We start from the raw sequence: 14,328 nt of genomic DNA, 5'->3' as shown, positions 1-14,328 counted from the left end.
TAACCCCTTTTACTGGAACTGTGTTCCGTTCAACCTTGGCTGGTGCCAAACCTTTGGGCATATAGCTCCGTCCTTGGCTACCATGTGTAGCTACGGTATGAGTCCTGCCTTTAGCAGGCTACAGAAGAGGTCATCACTTTAAGAGTTCTCCGTGCAGATTAGGCAGTGTCGCCTATGCAGACAAAAATAACTTAATTTCAGAATACGGATAAGTGGGATGTCATCAGTCACTAGTGGCTTCAGGATCAATCAAACTAAATTACTCTTAAGTACAGTTGTACTATACTCTCTGCTATTTGCCAATCACTATGAGTCTCACCAGTCCCAGTATATCTATATGATATTCACGCAATGCTCTTTGAACTTAGTTATGGCACGAAAAAGAAAACTGACCAACAAAAAAAAATTGATCAATGACCACATATGATGACTGCCCAATATTAGAACTGTAGAGAGGATTGTATGTCACATATATAAAGAAAATAGTCACATGACTGTTGCTAACACCCAGGTGTTACTGTCATAGTTGGTAATAGCTACAATCACATACATTTGTAGTCAGAGTCTTCGAGTTAGAAAGTGATACTCCTAAGCACCAAGGCCTGAGGTGTGCCTTGGCCTGACTGGTCAGTATGCCTGAAAGAGGGCATACCCTGAATGTAAGAAAAGTAATATGAGTAAGTATGAATATTGGGGGAAACGGGTGGGTGGGAACCCGGAACGCCCACGAGTCCTGACCTGACAGAGGAGGAGGCTTAAATAGCCCTCTCAGACTCCTCCCACAAATGCAGGCTAGCCTTCAGCCAGCCTTTGTACTTGTAGTCAGAGTCTTCGAGTTAGAAAGTGATACTCCTAAGCACCAAGGCCTGAGGTGTGCCTTGGCCTGACTGGTCAGTATGCCTGAAAGAGGGCAAAAAGACACAAATTTAGGTGAAAAAGGGAAGGTAACAATCCATCAACTGGAGTAGTGCTTGCCCGGATGGCAACAGTATGTAACTGATAAGTGTCCGTTATGACAGGAGAAACCCCCGACTCGGTGATGAGACAGAACCTCTTGTAGACCTGCGAAGCTACCCAGAACCCAACGAAACGTCCCATGAACGATTGGACAGAGCCTGGAGCCCGAGACGACCCAGACATGAGAATGAACTACTGTGAATGAGAGGATGCGTGGGGGAAGGGGAGCCATGGTTGTCCCGAGGAGCCCCTGCAAAATGATAGCCGAGAAGATCAAAACTTCGACCAGACCCTCGGAAGTGCTCCATGAAACCCTCCCCCAAGCCCTGGCCTACCCAAACTGGTATGGGAAAGAGCGAGGGTAAGTGCCAAAGGACAACTGGCAGGAGTTCAAAATGATAAGTACCTGAAGGATGTGATGGAGTAGGTGGTTGAGGCCCAAACCCTAAGGCAATAAGCACTGACAACGTGGAGAAACCATGCCAGACACCGAATGCTGGTCCCACCTGATTTGATCAGGTCGTGCTGCAGCAGAGTCTGAATCCTGAACCGAGGAAGGAGGGCCAGACTCCACACCGGGGAAAATAAGTCCCATGGCCTGAAACAGTCATACCCCAAAGTGACTGAAACCCCCCTACCTGACACCGGCTGGGGAACGGAAAAAATGACTGGACTGACGTCCCTGAGCAGTCTTCCAGGCCACATCCTAGACAAGATATCGTAGAATCCAGAATCATGACGACGTTTGCCCAAACCTACCACTTAAGGACCAACAAGGGGATGATGGCTGCCAATGCAGCCCACCTGAGAACATGAACAGGAGAAATGACAGTCAACAATACAAGAGAACAGCAATCCCCCTCTGAGCCTACCCAAGTATGAGAACATGAGCAGAAATGTCAAGACCACTGCGCGTGAATGAAGCTGATGATGGACCACCCCCCCCTCGTGTAAGTAGTGACTGAGCCCGAGTAACCTGCTGCGCAGAGACAGGTAATTAACTGAAAACTCAGGGCTGGTGTACCCACAGACCGTGGTGGGTAATCGTACAGGTGTGGTGAATGAACGTGCATCGTATGACGTATGTTATACAGGCGAGAAGATTGTGGTCAACAATCATTAACAAACGAAACCTCAGCCCGTATGGATCTGTAGACGTGACAGATCCTGACATGTGAGCCCTAGCTAACTGACCCAGGTACAAACATGAACAAAGATACAATGAGACATGACAAACAACGAAGATAAAACCAGCTACCGAAGTATGCCGTGACTGAACAACAACACCCCTCTGAGAAACGCTGTGACAGGAATGCTGAGACTTGAACACTGAAGTAGAAAGGCTATGCCAGAAATCTCGGGGCAGAAGCGCACTGACCGCAATGTTGACAGAAAACCCTACGACAGGAATGCTGAAACTGAAAGCTGAGGCAGGAACGTGAGAACCGAAACCCTGGGCAGAGCGTAATGACAAATGCTGAGACTAAAATCCTGGGGCAGAAATGCAATGACAGAAATCCTGGGGCAAAAACACTATGACAGAAATGCTGAGGCAGAAAAGCAAAGACAGAAATCCTGGGGCAGAAACGCAGAGGCAGAAATGCCATGACCGAAATCCTGGGGCAGAAACGCAGGGGCAGAAATGCCATGACAGAAATCCTGGGGCAGAAACGCAGAAGCAGAAATGCCATGACAGAACTCCTGGGGCAGAAACGCAGAAGCAGAAATGCCATGACAGAACTCCTGGGGCAGAAACGCAGAGGCAGAAATGCCATGACAGAACTCCTGGGGCAGAAACGCAGAGGCAGAAATGCCATGACAGAACTCCTGGGGCAGAAACGCAGAGGCAGAAATGCCATGACAGAACTCCTGGGGCAGAAACGCAGAGGCAGAAATGCCATGACCGAAATCCTGAGGCAGAAACGCTATGACAGAACGCTAAAGCAGAAGTGTAATGACATAAAAACCTGGGGTAGAAACACCAAGACAGAAAAGCTGAGACTGAACGCCAAGTCAGAAATGCTGGGGCAGAATGCCGCCATGACAGAAATACTGGGCAGAAACGCTATGACAGAAATCTTGGGCAGCCATGCGGTGACTGAAAACCTGGGGCAGAAACGCCTTGACAGAAATGCAGAGACTGTGCACTGAGACAGCAATGCGAGGGCCGAACGCTGTGACAGCAATGCGAGGGCCGAACGCTGTGACAGAAATGCAGGGGCCGAACGCTGTGACAGAAATGCAGGGGCCGAACGCTGTGACAGAAATGCAGGGGCCGAACGCTGTGACAGAAATGCAGGGGCCGAACGCTGTGACAGAAATGCAGGGGCCGAACGCTGTGACAGAAATGCAGGGGCCGAACGCTGTGACAGAAATGCAGGGGCCGAACGCTGTGACAGAAATGCAGGGGCCGAACGCTGTGACAGAAATGCAGGGGCTGAACGCTGTGACAGAAATGCAGGGGCAGAACGCTGTGACAGAAATGCAGGGGCCGAACGCTGTGACAGAAATGCAGGGGCAGAACGCTGTGACAGAAATGCAGGGGCAGAACGCTGTGACAGAAATGCAGGGGCCAAACGCTATGACAGAAATGCAGGGGCAGAACGCTGTGACAGAAATGCAGGGGCAGAACGCTGTGACAGAAATGCAGGGGCAGAACGTTGTGACAGAAATGCAGGGGCCAAATGCTATGACAGAAATGCAGGGGCCAAACGCTATGACAGAAATGCAGGGGCCAACGCTATGACAGAAATGCAGGGGCCAAACGCTGTGACCGAAATGCTGGGGAAGAACGTTGCGACAGAAATGCTGGAGAAGAACGTTGCGACAGAAATGCTGGAGAAGAACGTTGCGACAGAAATGCTGGAGAAGAACATTGCGACAGAAATGCTGGAGAAGAACGTTTGTGACAGAAATGCTGGAGAAGAACGCTAAGACAGAAATCCTGGGGCCGAACGCTAAGACAGAAATCCTGGGGCCGAACGCTAAGACAGAAATCCTGGGGCCGAACGCTAAGACAGAAATCCTGGGGCAGAACGCTAAGACAGAAATCCTGGGGCAGAACGCTAAGACAGAAATCCTGGGGCAGAACGCTAAGACAGAAATCCTGGGGCAGAACGCTAAGGCCAGAAATCCTGGGGCAGAACGCTAAGGCCAGAAATCCTGGGGCAGGACGCTAAGACAGAAATCCTGGGGCAGAACGCTAAGGCCAGAAATCCTGGGGCAGAACGCTAAGGCCAGAAATCCTGGGGCAGAACGCTAAGACAAAAAACCTGGGGCAGAACGCTAAGACAAAACACCTGGGGCAGAACGCTAAGACGGAAATCCTGGGGTAGAAACGCTAAGACAAACGCTGAGACCGAAATGCCGGGGTAACACGCTAATGATGGAAATGCTGGGGCGGAATGCTAAGACAGAAATGCTGGATGTTGTAACAGAAATGCTGAGGTATAAATGCTGACAGAAATGCTGGCTGAACATGACAGAAACGCTGGGGCGGAAACGCCATGACAGAAATGCAGGGCTGAATGTGACGACAGACATGTTGGGGCAGAACACCCTGAAAGAAATGCTGGGGGAGAATGCTGCGACAGAACTGCTGAGGCAGAAAACGCTATGACCAGAACGCTACGACAGGAGCGCTATGATAGCAAGACGCTGACACCAAAATGCCTAGATAGAAACGCTGTGACGGAAACCTGAGGCTGAAGCGCTATGACAGAAATCCTGGGGCCGAAACGCCATGATAAAACACTGGTGCCTGAAGCGGTGAATGCCCGGGAGGCGTGCGGGGATCTCCCCCCCCCATGATGCCCCATGTGAGTACCGGGAAGTGAGCAGGCGGGTGAGCACCCCCCCCATGAGAACCGGGAAGCGTGCGGGCGATTCCTCCGTGATGCACGGAGTGACTTCCAGGGAGGTGAGGTGAACTGGCGGGTGAGTGGATACAAGATGGACGAACAGACGCCCCGCCCCCCCCCAGGAGAAGCGGGCGGCCGCCCCCCCCACGCTGGCAAGACACACAGGGATGAGGGAGAAGCGGGTGGCGCACCCCCCCGACCATGCGGGATTGGGCCCAGCGAAGGTGGAGGATGGACAGACGACCCCCCCCCCCAAACTGAGCCCTAGGGAAGTTGGTGTGGTGAAAGATGATGGACAGCCGTGACGCACCCCCCCCCCACGGGCGCCGGGAGAAGCCCGGGCTGCGTGCTGGTCATATAGAGCTGTGTAGGATGGAAGGACGTCCCCCCCCTCCCCTCCCCCGGCATGAGCTCCGGGAGAAACGGGCGGGCTGCCCACACAGAGCTGTGGAGGATGAAAGGACGCCCCCCTCCCCCCTGCATGAGCGCCGGGAGAAGCGGGCGGGCAGCACCTGACCAGCTGCAGCCGAGGGGGAAGGAAGGAGGGTGGTGGAGGACGGATGGATGGCCCCCCTCCCTTCCCCCGGCATGCTCGCCGGGAGAAGCGGGCGGGCCGTACCTGACTGGCTGCCGCCGAGGGGAAGGAGGGTGGGTGGAGGATGGACGGCCCCCCTCCCCCTGCATGATCACCTAGAAAAACGGGCGAGCGCCCCCCCCCCCCGTGGTGCCGTGTGCAGCGGAGCAGGCAGCTGGCTGGACATCCCCCCACCCTCAATACCCAGAGAAGCGGTCGGCAGCTCCCCCCCCTGAAGCAAGCTGGTAAGGGGAGAGAGGAGCTGGCTGGCAAGAGGCTCCCTCATGGAGCTGCATTGCATTGGGAGAGGAGTCGGCGGGCAGGCGGGCGGCCGATTGCCCCCCCCCCCCCTGCTGAAATACCAAGAGAAGCGGGGACCCGTGAATGTGGGTGCCGAGGGGGAACCAGGTGGGTGGAGAGGTGAACTCCTTGGTGAAGCACCGAGAGAGGCACCGCCACCATCTTGCAATCGATCCGTAAGTGGCGCGTAGGCCCCGCCCCTACTGAACCCGGAACGCCCACGAGTCCTGACCTGACAGAGGAGGAGGCTTAAATAGCCCTCTCAGACTCCTCCCACAAATGCAGGCTAGCCTTCAGCCAGCCTTTGTACTTATATAACAATTATCCAATGTCGAAAGAGAGAAGAAAAACTGTTGGAACTTGGTCCATCCCCAAAATGCTATAGGGAAGCTTTATTATTCTATATCAACATTTCTAACCATTTTAAATGTTCTCCATATAATGTTCCCCCTACTCCCCTCTTTTTTTTTAATTTATTTATTCATTTATTTCACCCTGGTGATACCCAACTCAAGAATCACAATAAAAAATAAAAAAAAATAAATAAAAATAAAGGTACTATAGGAAAGAAAGAAAAATAGTAAACATTAAAAAAAAGAATTAATAAAAAAATTAAAAATCTTTCTTCCCCACTTTGTTTTTTTTTGTAAACAAAAAAATTACCGTTAAGAAAAAAAAAAGAATAAAAATGAGAGAAAAGATGTAACAAATTAAAAAAAAAAATTTAATCTGTATTCTGTCAAAAAAAAACATTGAAACTGCCTTCAAACATTGTAGCTATTCAAAAGGCAACACCCTCTGTCGGTGGTGATTAACATATTAATTGACTCTCAGTGCACATCTGTTTGCAAGTCAATCAGGCCACAAGAACTTGTAATACAGAGAGCAGGATCTCTGTTTTAAAAAAAAAATGTTTAAATTTTTTCTTTTTAGAATTTAGTTGGGCCTGACTGCAATTAATTAGATTCAAGGCTTCTCCTTAAAGCAAAAAAAAAAAATAAAAATTACACCAAGGAAGAAAATATTAGGTTGAAATAAAGTATTTACATGAAGGAATAGAGGGTATATTCCTCAATACAGTAATCTACACACATATTTAGTTACAAGTAAAAGGGCATTCGTTTCCCATAATTACCCATCCTTACCAAAGCTCCTTTCAGCTTGCTGGTCTATCAGAAAGAGCGCGATACCTCCCCCTTGGCTCTGAGTATATCAAACCAAGCTGATGTCTCATTGGTTGGCCTAGCTTGGATCATGATTGGAGGGCTTACTCCATAAGTCGGCCCCCTTTCATACAAATCCTTGTGACTATGCTGGCCAAGTGTGTTAATTGCATTTCCCCAGGAAGTTAGGTCCATTGCATATCCCAGCATGGCACCCTTTCAAAGGAGTAGGTGTAGAACAATGGAATTGGCTCTCCATTGTTTGCATATACAAGCCTTGGCCCACATTCTCTGCTCTTAGCAAAAGCTTAAATGAAACCCTTTTTGCCCGGCTTTCATAGATGCCAGCTAAATGAAATATATTCATTATTATAATATTTTACAGTTATTAATGGAGATTTCAAATAAACTCATAAGGCAACAATATCTTCATTACAGGATCAATTAGATGAAGCCAACGCCAAAATCGAAGATCAAGAAAATAGATCCAGGCGCTATAATTTCCGAATTTGCGGTCTACCGGAAATGGTGACTGACTTAGAAGAGGCAGTGCATACACTGATGCAGGATCTGATCACAGACATCACGCCACAGCACATGGAAATAGATAGAGTCCATCGAGCTCTGACGGCCCCAAGACAAGATGGCCCCCAAGGGACGTGATAGTCAATCCGCACTTTTACAGAATTAAGGAACAAATAATGACCGCAGCCCGCGGAAGGAATGAAATCAACCTCATGGGACATTCAATACAAATTTTCGCGGACATTTCGCAAATGACTATCCAAAAAAGACAGGCCCTAAAGCCATTATTGGCACAGCTTACTAATCGCCAAATCAAGTACCGCTGGTCATTTCCTTTTCGTTTGTCGTTCACCTTTAAGGGAAAGACATATTCTTTTGCCAATTTTCCGGATGGAGAAGACATCCTTATGGGCCTCGGCTTAATATCCAGGGAGCCATCATCCCCAAAAGCACGATCAGAATTGGATCGCCCAGTCTCGCCCCTGTGGGAACAACGCCCACGTTATTCTTCTAGAAGACGACATCCAGCAGCTGGACCAGATGGTTGACGGAGCAGAACCCTCCTCTGAGAAGTATTTTTTCTTTTTTTCTACAGTGACAGATGATATCACTACACGCCTGTACAAGGCTCCCCTTCAGGGATATGGAACTTACACAGTTGGCTATGGTTGAGCTAGTTTAATTTGTCTTTAAGACACCAAGGTGACTTTCTTATTTCTGGAGGGATGTGACCCTCTCTCCCTATTGGGAGACTAGAATTAAAGCTCCTTAATCAATATTTGTTACTTTAAGTTGAAGGTTTTATACTATACTTGAAAATGATCCCCTAGTTTTGTTTAGTTTAGCCCAGCAGGATTCAAGTTAACATGGAATGTTAGTTTATTAGATTTGCTAGACCCCCTCCCTAATTTAACAATGTGTTATAAGGAAAGTGTCGGGGGCGGAACCGCATGCCACTTCTTAGCGAGCTTGTCGTCATCAGTTAGGTGGTGACAACCTCGCTCGACTCGATGGAGGCTTTGGTCTCCTATGGACCCCTATGCACAAGTTCTCAATTTCATATCAGATGTCTATGCACTTAATTTCTTGGGGGGACGGATGGATGGTGGTCCAGTTCATCTTACCCCAACACTGTTTTCTTATCTCTTCTCTCTTTTTCTTTTTCTATTTCCCGGAGTGCACCCCTACAAGCAAAAATTGAAAAACCTCATCGAAACATCCTCTTTCAGACGGAGATGGCGAACAACTACAACGGGAAAGTACAGTCTGTCGAACCATAATGCTGAGATCATTAGTGCCTAATTCCCATTCTCGCATATTAACGCATAATGTCCAAGGCTTAAACACCCCTACAAAACGAGCCAAGGCATTCCAAAATTACCATAAATTAGATGTAGACTTCCTACTTCTCCAGGAAACGCATTTCTCGCGCACCTCAGCTCCCCGATACTTAAATGCTAGATATCCCACAATCTATCGAACGGCCCAGACAAGAAAAGAGGGGTAGCGATTTGTATCGCAAAGAGAGTCCCATTTATCCCCACCACGGTCATTAGAGATAAAGAGGGGAGGAACATCATGGTTGTGGGGAAAGTGAATGAAAGTGTTCTCACACTTATATCATATTACACTCCCAATACGGGTCAGGTGACATTTTTCGAAAATATGCTAAAAACTCTGATGCCACATGTACAAGGTAGAATTATACTGTGTGGAGACAGCAACGTCTCCCTAGATCAAATCCTGGATAGGTCTAACGCACACAAACCTGTTGTGAAACATATCCCCAAACAGGGCGTCAAACTAGCCCGGATATTATACTCCTACGATCTCGTAGATGTATGGAGAGACTATCATCCCACAACCAGAGATTTTACTCACTATTCACAAGTCCACAAAACATACTCGCGCATAGACCACCTACTCACACAATCTTCACTATTGCCGTGGATTAAGTCGATTGAAATAGTGCCCAGCTCATGGTCAGACCACTCACCAGTACTAATGACACTATCTGATTTATGGATGAGACCAAAACTCTCAAGCTGGCGGCTTAATGCTACATTACTTAATGACCCCATAGTATACGCTGAAGTAGAGAAAGCCCTTTGACAGTATTTTACTGATAATCATGCTAGCGACACACCCCCGGGCATTAATTGGGCAGCACATAAAGCCACTATTCGCGGCAAGCTGATCCAAGTAGCATCCAGAAATAAACGTGATAATGCTCAGAAGATACAGCAACAGGAAGATGAACTACATAAAATAGTTCAGGAACAAAAATCCAATCCTCAACTACACTTGCGCCATAAAATGGATATAGCACGGTCAGCATTGAATCTTAGCCTCACAACTAAAGCTGAGAAATACCTCCGTTGGTCTAGACATCGTTTCTACACCAGGGGAGACAAACCTACAACCCTTTTGGCTAGAAAGCTCACCCCTCGTCCATTTAATCCTGCCATGCTGAGGATTCGGACGAGGGATGGGAAATTTACCCAAAATCTCCAAATGATAATCCAAGAATTTGAGGTTCTTTACTAAGTTATACAACAAACCGAACTCATTTCCTAAAGCCAGGGCAGACAAATTTTTCCATGATATTCCATTACCACAAAGTGCACAAGAACATATAGAACTAATGGAAGCAGATTTTACAGAGGGGGAAATTTTGGCAGCTATTAAATGTTTGAATCCGGCGAAAGCACCTGGCCTGGATGGTTTTACAGGTCACTATTATAGAAAATTTGCAGACATATTGACCCCTCATCTATGTTCCTTTTTTAATGCGATACGGAAAGGAGACCCACTAGCTACACACGAAAATGAAGCCCTTATACAAGTAATTCCTAAACTGGGGAAAGACCATCAGGACCCAGCTAATTATCGCCCTATATCGCTAATTAATGTGGATCTTAAATTGATGACTAAAGTGTTAGCGACCAGAATGAACACCTTCCTGGCTAACTATATCCATCTAAGTGGGATTTGTCCCTAGTCGACAGGCCCCGGACCAAACCCGACGAGTGATAGACATTATTGTAGCCCTTAACTCTAATTGGGATAATTATGGCATACGGAAGGGAATGCTGCTATCATTAGAACTTTGTAAGGCGTTCGAATACATCTATTACGCATTAAGGAAATATGGATTTGGGTCTCATTTCCTGACAATACTACAGACATTATATAACGCACCTACGGCTAGACTCCAGATAAGAGGCTATAATCACATACAATAGACATACACAGAGGAACGAGGCAAGGGTGCCCCCAATCTCCTATTTTATTTATTTTGGCACTAGAACCTCTAGCGATTAAGATAAGACACAACCATGATATAAAGGGCATATATTGTGGTGACGGTGAGCAGAAATGCTCTTTGTTCGCCAACGATATTTTGATGTTCATCTCCTCCCCGGTTACATCTCTTCCCAACCTCTTTCAGATCCTACGACGCGTCTCGGTTTTTTTCAGGTCTCACGATTAACCACTCCAAATCCGAGGCTTTAAATCTAACATTAGAACAGCAGACAGTTCCAAATGTCATTCCAGTTCAAATGGCAGAAGGATAGGCTCCCATATCTAGGAATATTTCTAACCCCCACTATACAGACCCTATACCAAGCCAACTACCCTCCTCTGTATGGAAAATTAACAACAGATTTATCGAGATGGGCTGTTAGCCCTCCGTCGTGGTTCGGCAGACTGTACTCCATAAAAATGAACCTTTTGCCAAGGCTGTTGTACTTGTTCAGGACTCTTCCGATTGCCATTAATAGATCCAAGCTCGAGGTTTTTCAGAAAAAGATAATGAAGTTCATTTGGGGGTACACAAGACCTAGGGTGAATAGGCGAACACTCTATACCCCCAAAACTAAAGGTGGCCTGGGAGTTCCTGATTTGGTCAAATATTTTGAGGCAGCCCAGTTGGCCCAATTAATCCGCTCCCATTCTGGGTCGCCATCTCCGTCCTGGATGAAAATGGAATCAGCCCCCTATCCCACAAAACCCATTAGCCATATGATGTGGCTCAATATGAAAGACAGACCGACCATATTGTGCCCTACACTATCCTTTTCATTGAGTGTATGGGACAGATTACAAAAGCCTTTCTTTTTCCGCTCCACGCATGCTCCTTTAGCTCCGCTAACGGGTAACCCAGACTTCACCCCGGGTCTTAATCTTCAAAGTCCATCATGGTGGACCAATAAGGGTCCACCATGATACGTATAGCTGATATGTGTGATCATAAAGGTATAATATCAAAACAAGCACTCATAGAAAAGTACCAGTTACCTAACACAGAATTTTATCGTTACCTCCAAATAGTCCACTTCCTGCATACCCTACAGCGTAAGACCGACATTATGTTTTCCACCCCAATGGAATATCTATGCAAGTCTTATGACAAACATAAAGGTCATATTTCACAAATTTATAGTATCCTGACTTCCAAAACAGAGAAATTATTTTATATGTAAAAATGGGAACAGGATATGGAGGTAACGATGGAAATGGATAAATGGTTTAAGGTGACACAGTCAGCTTCAAAAGGTTATATTAATACCTCCCTGATAGAGGCAAGTTATAAAGTCTTATTACGGTGGTATATGGTCCTGGCGAGAATTGCGACATATATCGCTGATGCCTCTCCTCTGTGTTTCAGGGGATGTGGCAAAGAAGGTACAATATACCACACTTGGTGGACCTGCCCTAAGGTCAAACGATTTTGGATACGCATTTATAACTTTATATACTCACTGACTCAAGTTAATCTAACCAAATCTCCACAACAAGCACTACTGGGAGATCAAGTGGAAGGAATACCTGGACATACCAGGTATCAGGCTCCTACTTACCAGACCGGCGAGTCCTGTCGGGCAGAGGGGAGGCTCCCTTACCCTCCGACTATCGGCCCCCTGGTAGAGTAAACAGAGGGCGCGAAAGTACGGAGTGGTATGAGGGCCTGTATTGTAGTCCAGGTATTGCAGTCCAGAAGTTGCAGGGTTAACAGATGGGAAGGCTGGAGCAGGCTGGAGCACAGGCACTGAGCTGAGCAGGCTTTGCAAGGACTACAGGCAGGAAGTCTGCAGACAAGCAGATAGGATCCAAGGGAGCAGGCAGACGGATGGTCAGGAGACAGGCCGGGTTCGGTAACAGACAGTCAGCAAAGGTACAGTGGGACAGGCAATCGGATGGTCAAACAAGCAGAGGTCGTTGCAGGCAGAGTTCAGAGAGAGGTCGGGGGACAAGGCCGGGTCAGCAGGTATTTCAGGAACAGAAGAGGTACAAGATCAAGCTCTGGGACGACTAGCTGTTGATTAGGCAGCACTGGTCACAAGAGCACACCGGCTTAAATGGAGCCCTTGGCGCCAAACGACGTGCACGCGCGCGCGCGCCCCAGCACACACAGGCACGCGCGCCCGCCAACGCCCGCGCGCGCGCCCCCGCACACCGGCGTGCACAACGGAACGATCCTGAACACACGCACCAGCGCCGCGAGGAACACGCACGGCGAGGTCCGCAGGAACGCGCGCGCCGACGCACACCACCGCGGGCACCCCGCCTGCCGAGGTAAGCCCCCTGACACCAGGAAGCTCATATCTTTCATATTTACAGCATCTAGAATAGCAGTGGCTAGATCCTGGAGAAAGCCCCTGATCCCTTTTGAAATGGTTAAAGCTAAACTGACGTGGATCATGATTAATGAATGCCTTTCAGCGATTCTTTTAGATAAACAGAGGGCTTTCGACAGGATCTGGGAACCATGGTTGTCCTATCTGTCTACGGGTTTTGACAGTTAATGGATCCCAAGAGGGATCCCTAGGGGTGCACTCGTCCCCAACTCTTCCCTTACCCTTTCTTCTCTTCTTCATTTCCCCTCTTTCTTGTTCTTACTCTGTCCTTTCTTCCTCTGGTCTATTTTTGCAGGTTTTCCTGCCCTAGGTCGTTGTCCTAATGACAGATACGAAAGATCACGATCTGAGATCTGAATTATTAGTCATAAAGGAGGGGGGTGTGGGTCGGGGCCCTCCCGTCCACAGTAAAGATCCCATATGGGGTGGACGGTTGGGTTCCCGGCGACGCGCCTTCTCTTCACGCAATACAGAGAGGTGTGAGAATAGCGCTAGAAATGATAAATATATAAAGCAAGATGATTATATATCCAAACGCATGATGCTTTGCACTCAGCCTCGATACATATGTAAATAAAGGAAATGTACCCGAACATGTACAGTCGGATAGACGCTTCCACCTCATCTAGAGAGAAAAAATAAGGATGACATAGTCTGTTTATGAGATTCCTGCAGGCCATATTGGCTGAGAAATGTTCCCCCCCCATTTCTTTTCTTTTCTATTTTTGTACTCAAAGAATATATGTTGTATACTTTGTATATGCTACTCTCAATAAAAATTATTGAAAGAAAATTATTATTCTATTGCTTCTTGAGTGTGTGCTATATTTTCATTATGTAGAGATGCTTTCAGACTACTTTCTAAATGCTTACTAGGTGTCTAAGGCTATTTTCACACTGAGGCAGTGGGCGCATAGGCGGCAAATCGTTGTTTTACCAACATTTTTCGGCCGCTAGCGGGGAGCTTTTAACCCCCCGCTAGTGGCTGATGAAGGGGTTAATAGCACCCATGTAGCGCCATTGCTGAATCGCTTTGCAGGTGCTTCGGCGGCACTGCCCATTGATTTCAATAGGCAGGGGCGCTTTAGGAGCGGTGTATACACTGCTCCTAAAGCGCCCCAAAGATGCTGCTTGCAGGACTTTTTTTTTAACATTTCGCAGGAGCACCGCTCCAGTGTGAAAGCACTCGGGCTTTCACACTGGAGTGACAGGAGAGGTGCTTTACAGGCTCTATTTTTAGCGCTAAAGCGCCTCAGTGTGAGAGTAGACCAAAAAGTGATAAAAATACACTGTAGGCATTCTGTGAA

At 47.6% G+C, this 14,328-nt stretch overlaps 1 long non-coding RNA gene across 1 annotated transcript in view; it reads right to left on the bottom strand.

Annotated features, from left to right (window-relative positions):
- LOC141127856 (uncharacterized) overlaps positions 1-14,328 on the bottom strand; it is a 574,076-nt gene that overhangs the window by 471,665 nt on the left and 88,083 nt on the right. The window lies entirely within an intron of this gene.

This window comes from Aquarana catesbeiana, linkage group LG02 (genome assembly GCF_042186555.1).
Source record: "Aquarana catesbeiana isolate 2022-GZ linkage group LG02, ASM4218655v1, whole genome shotgun sequence".
Lineage (NCBI taxonomy): Eukaryota > Metazoa > Chordata > Amphibia > Anura > Ranidae > Aquarana > Aquarana catesbeiana.
This window is presented reverse-complemented; position numbering and strand designations above follow the sequence as displayed.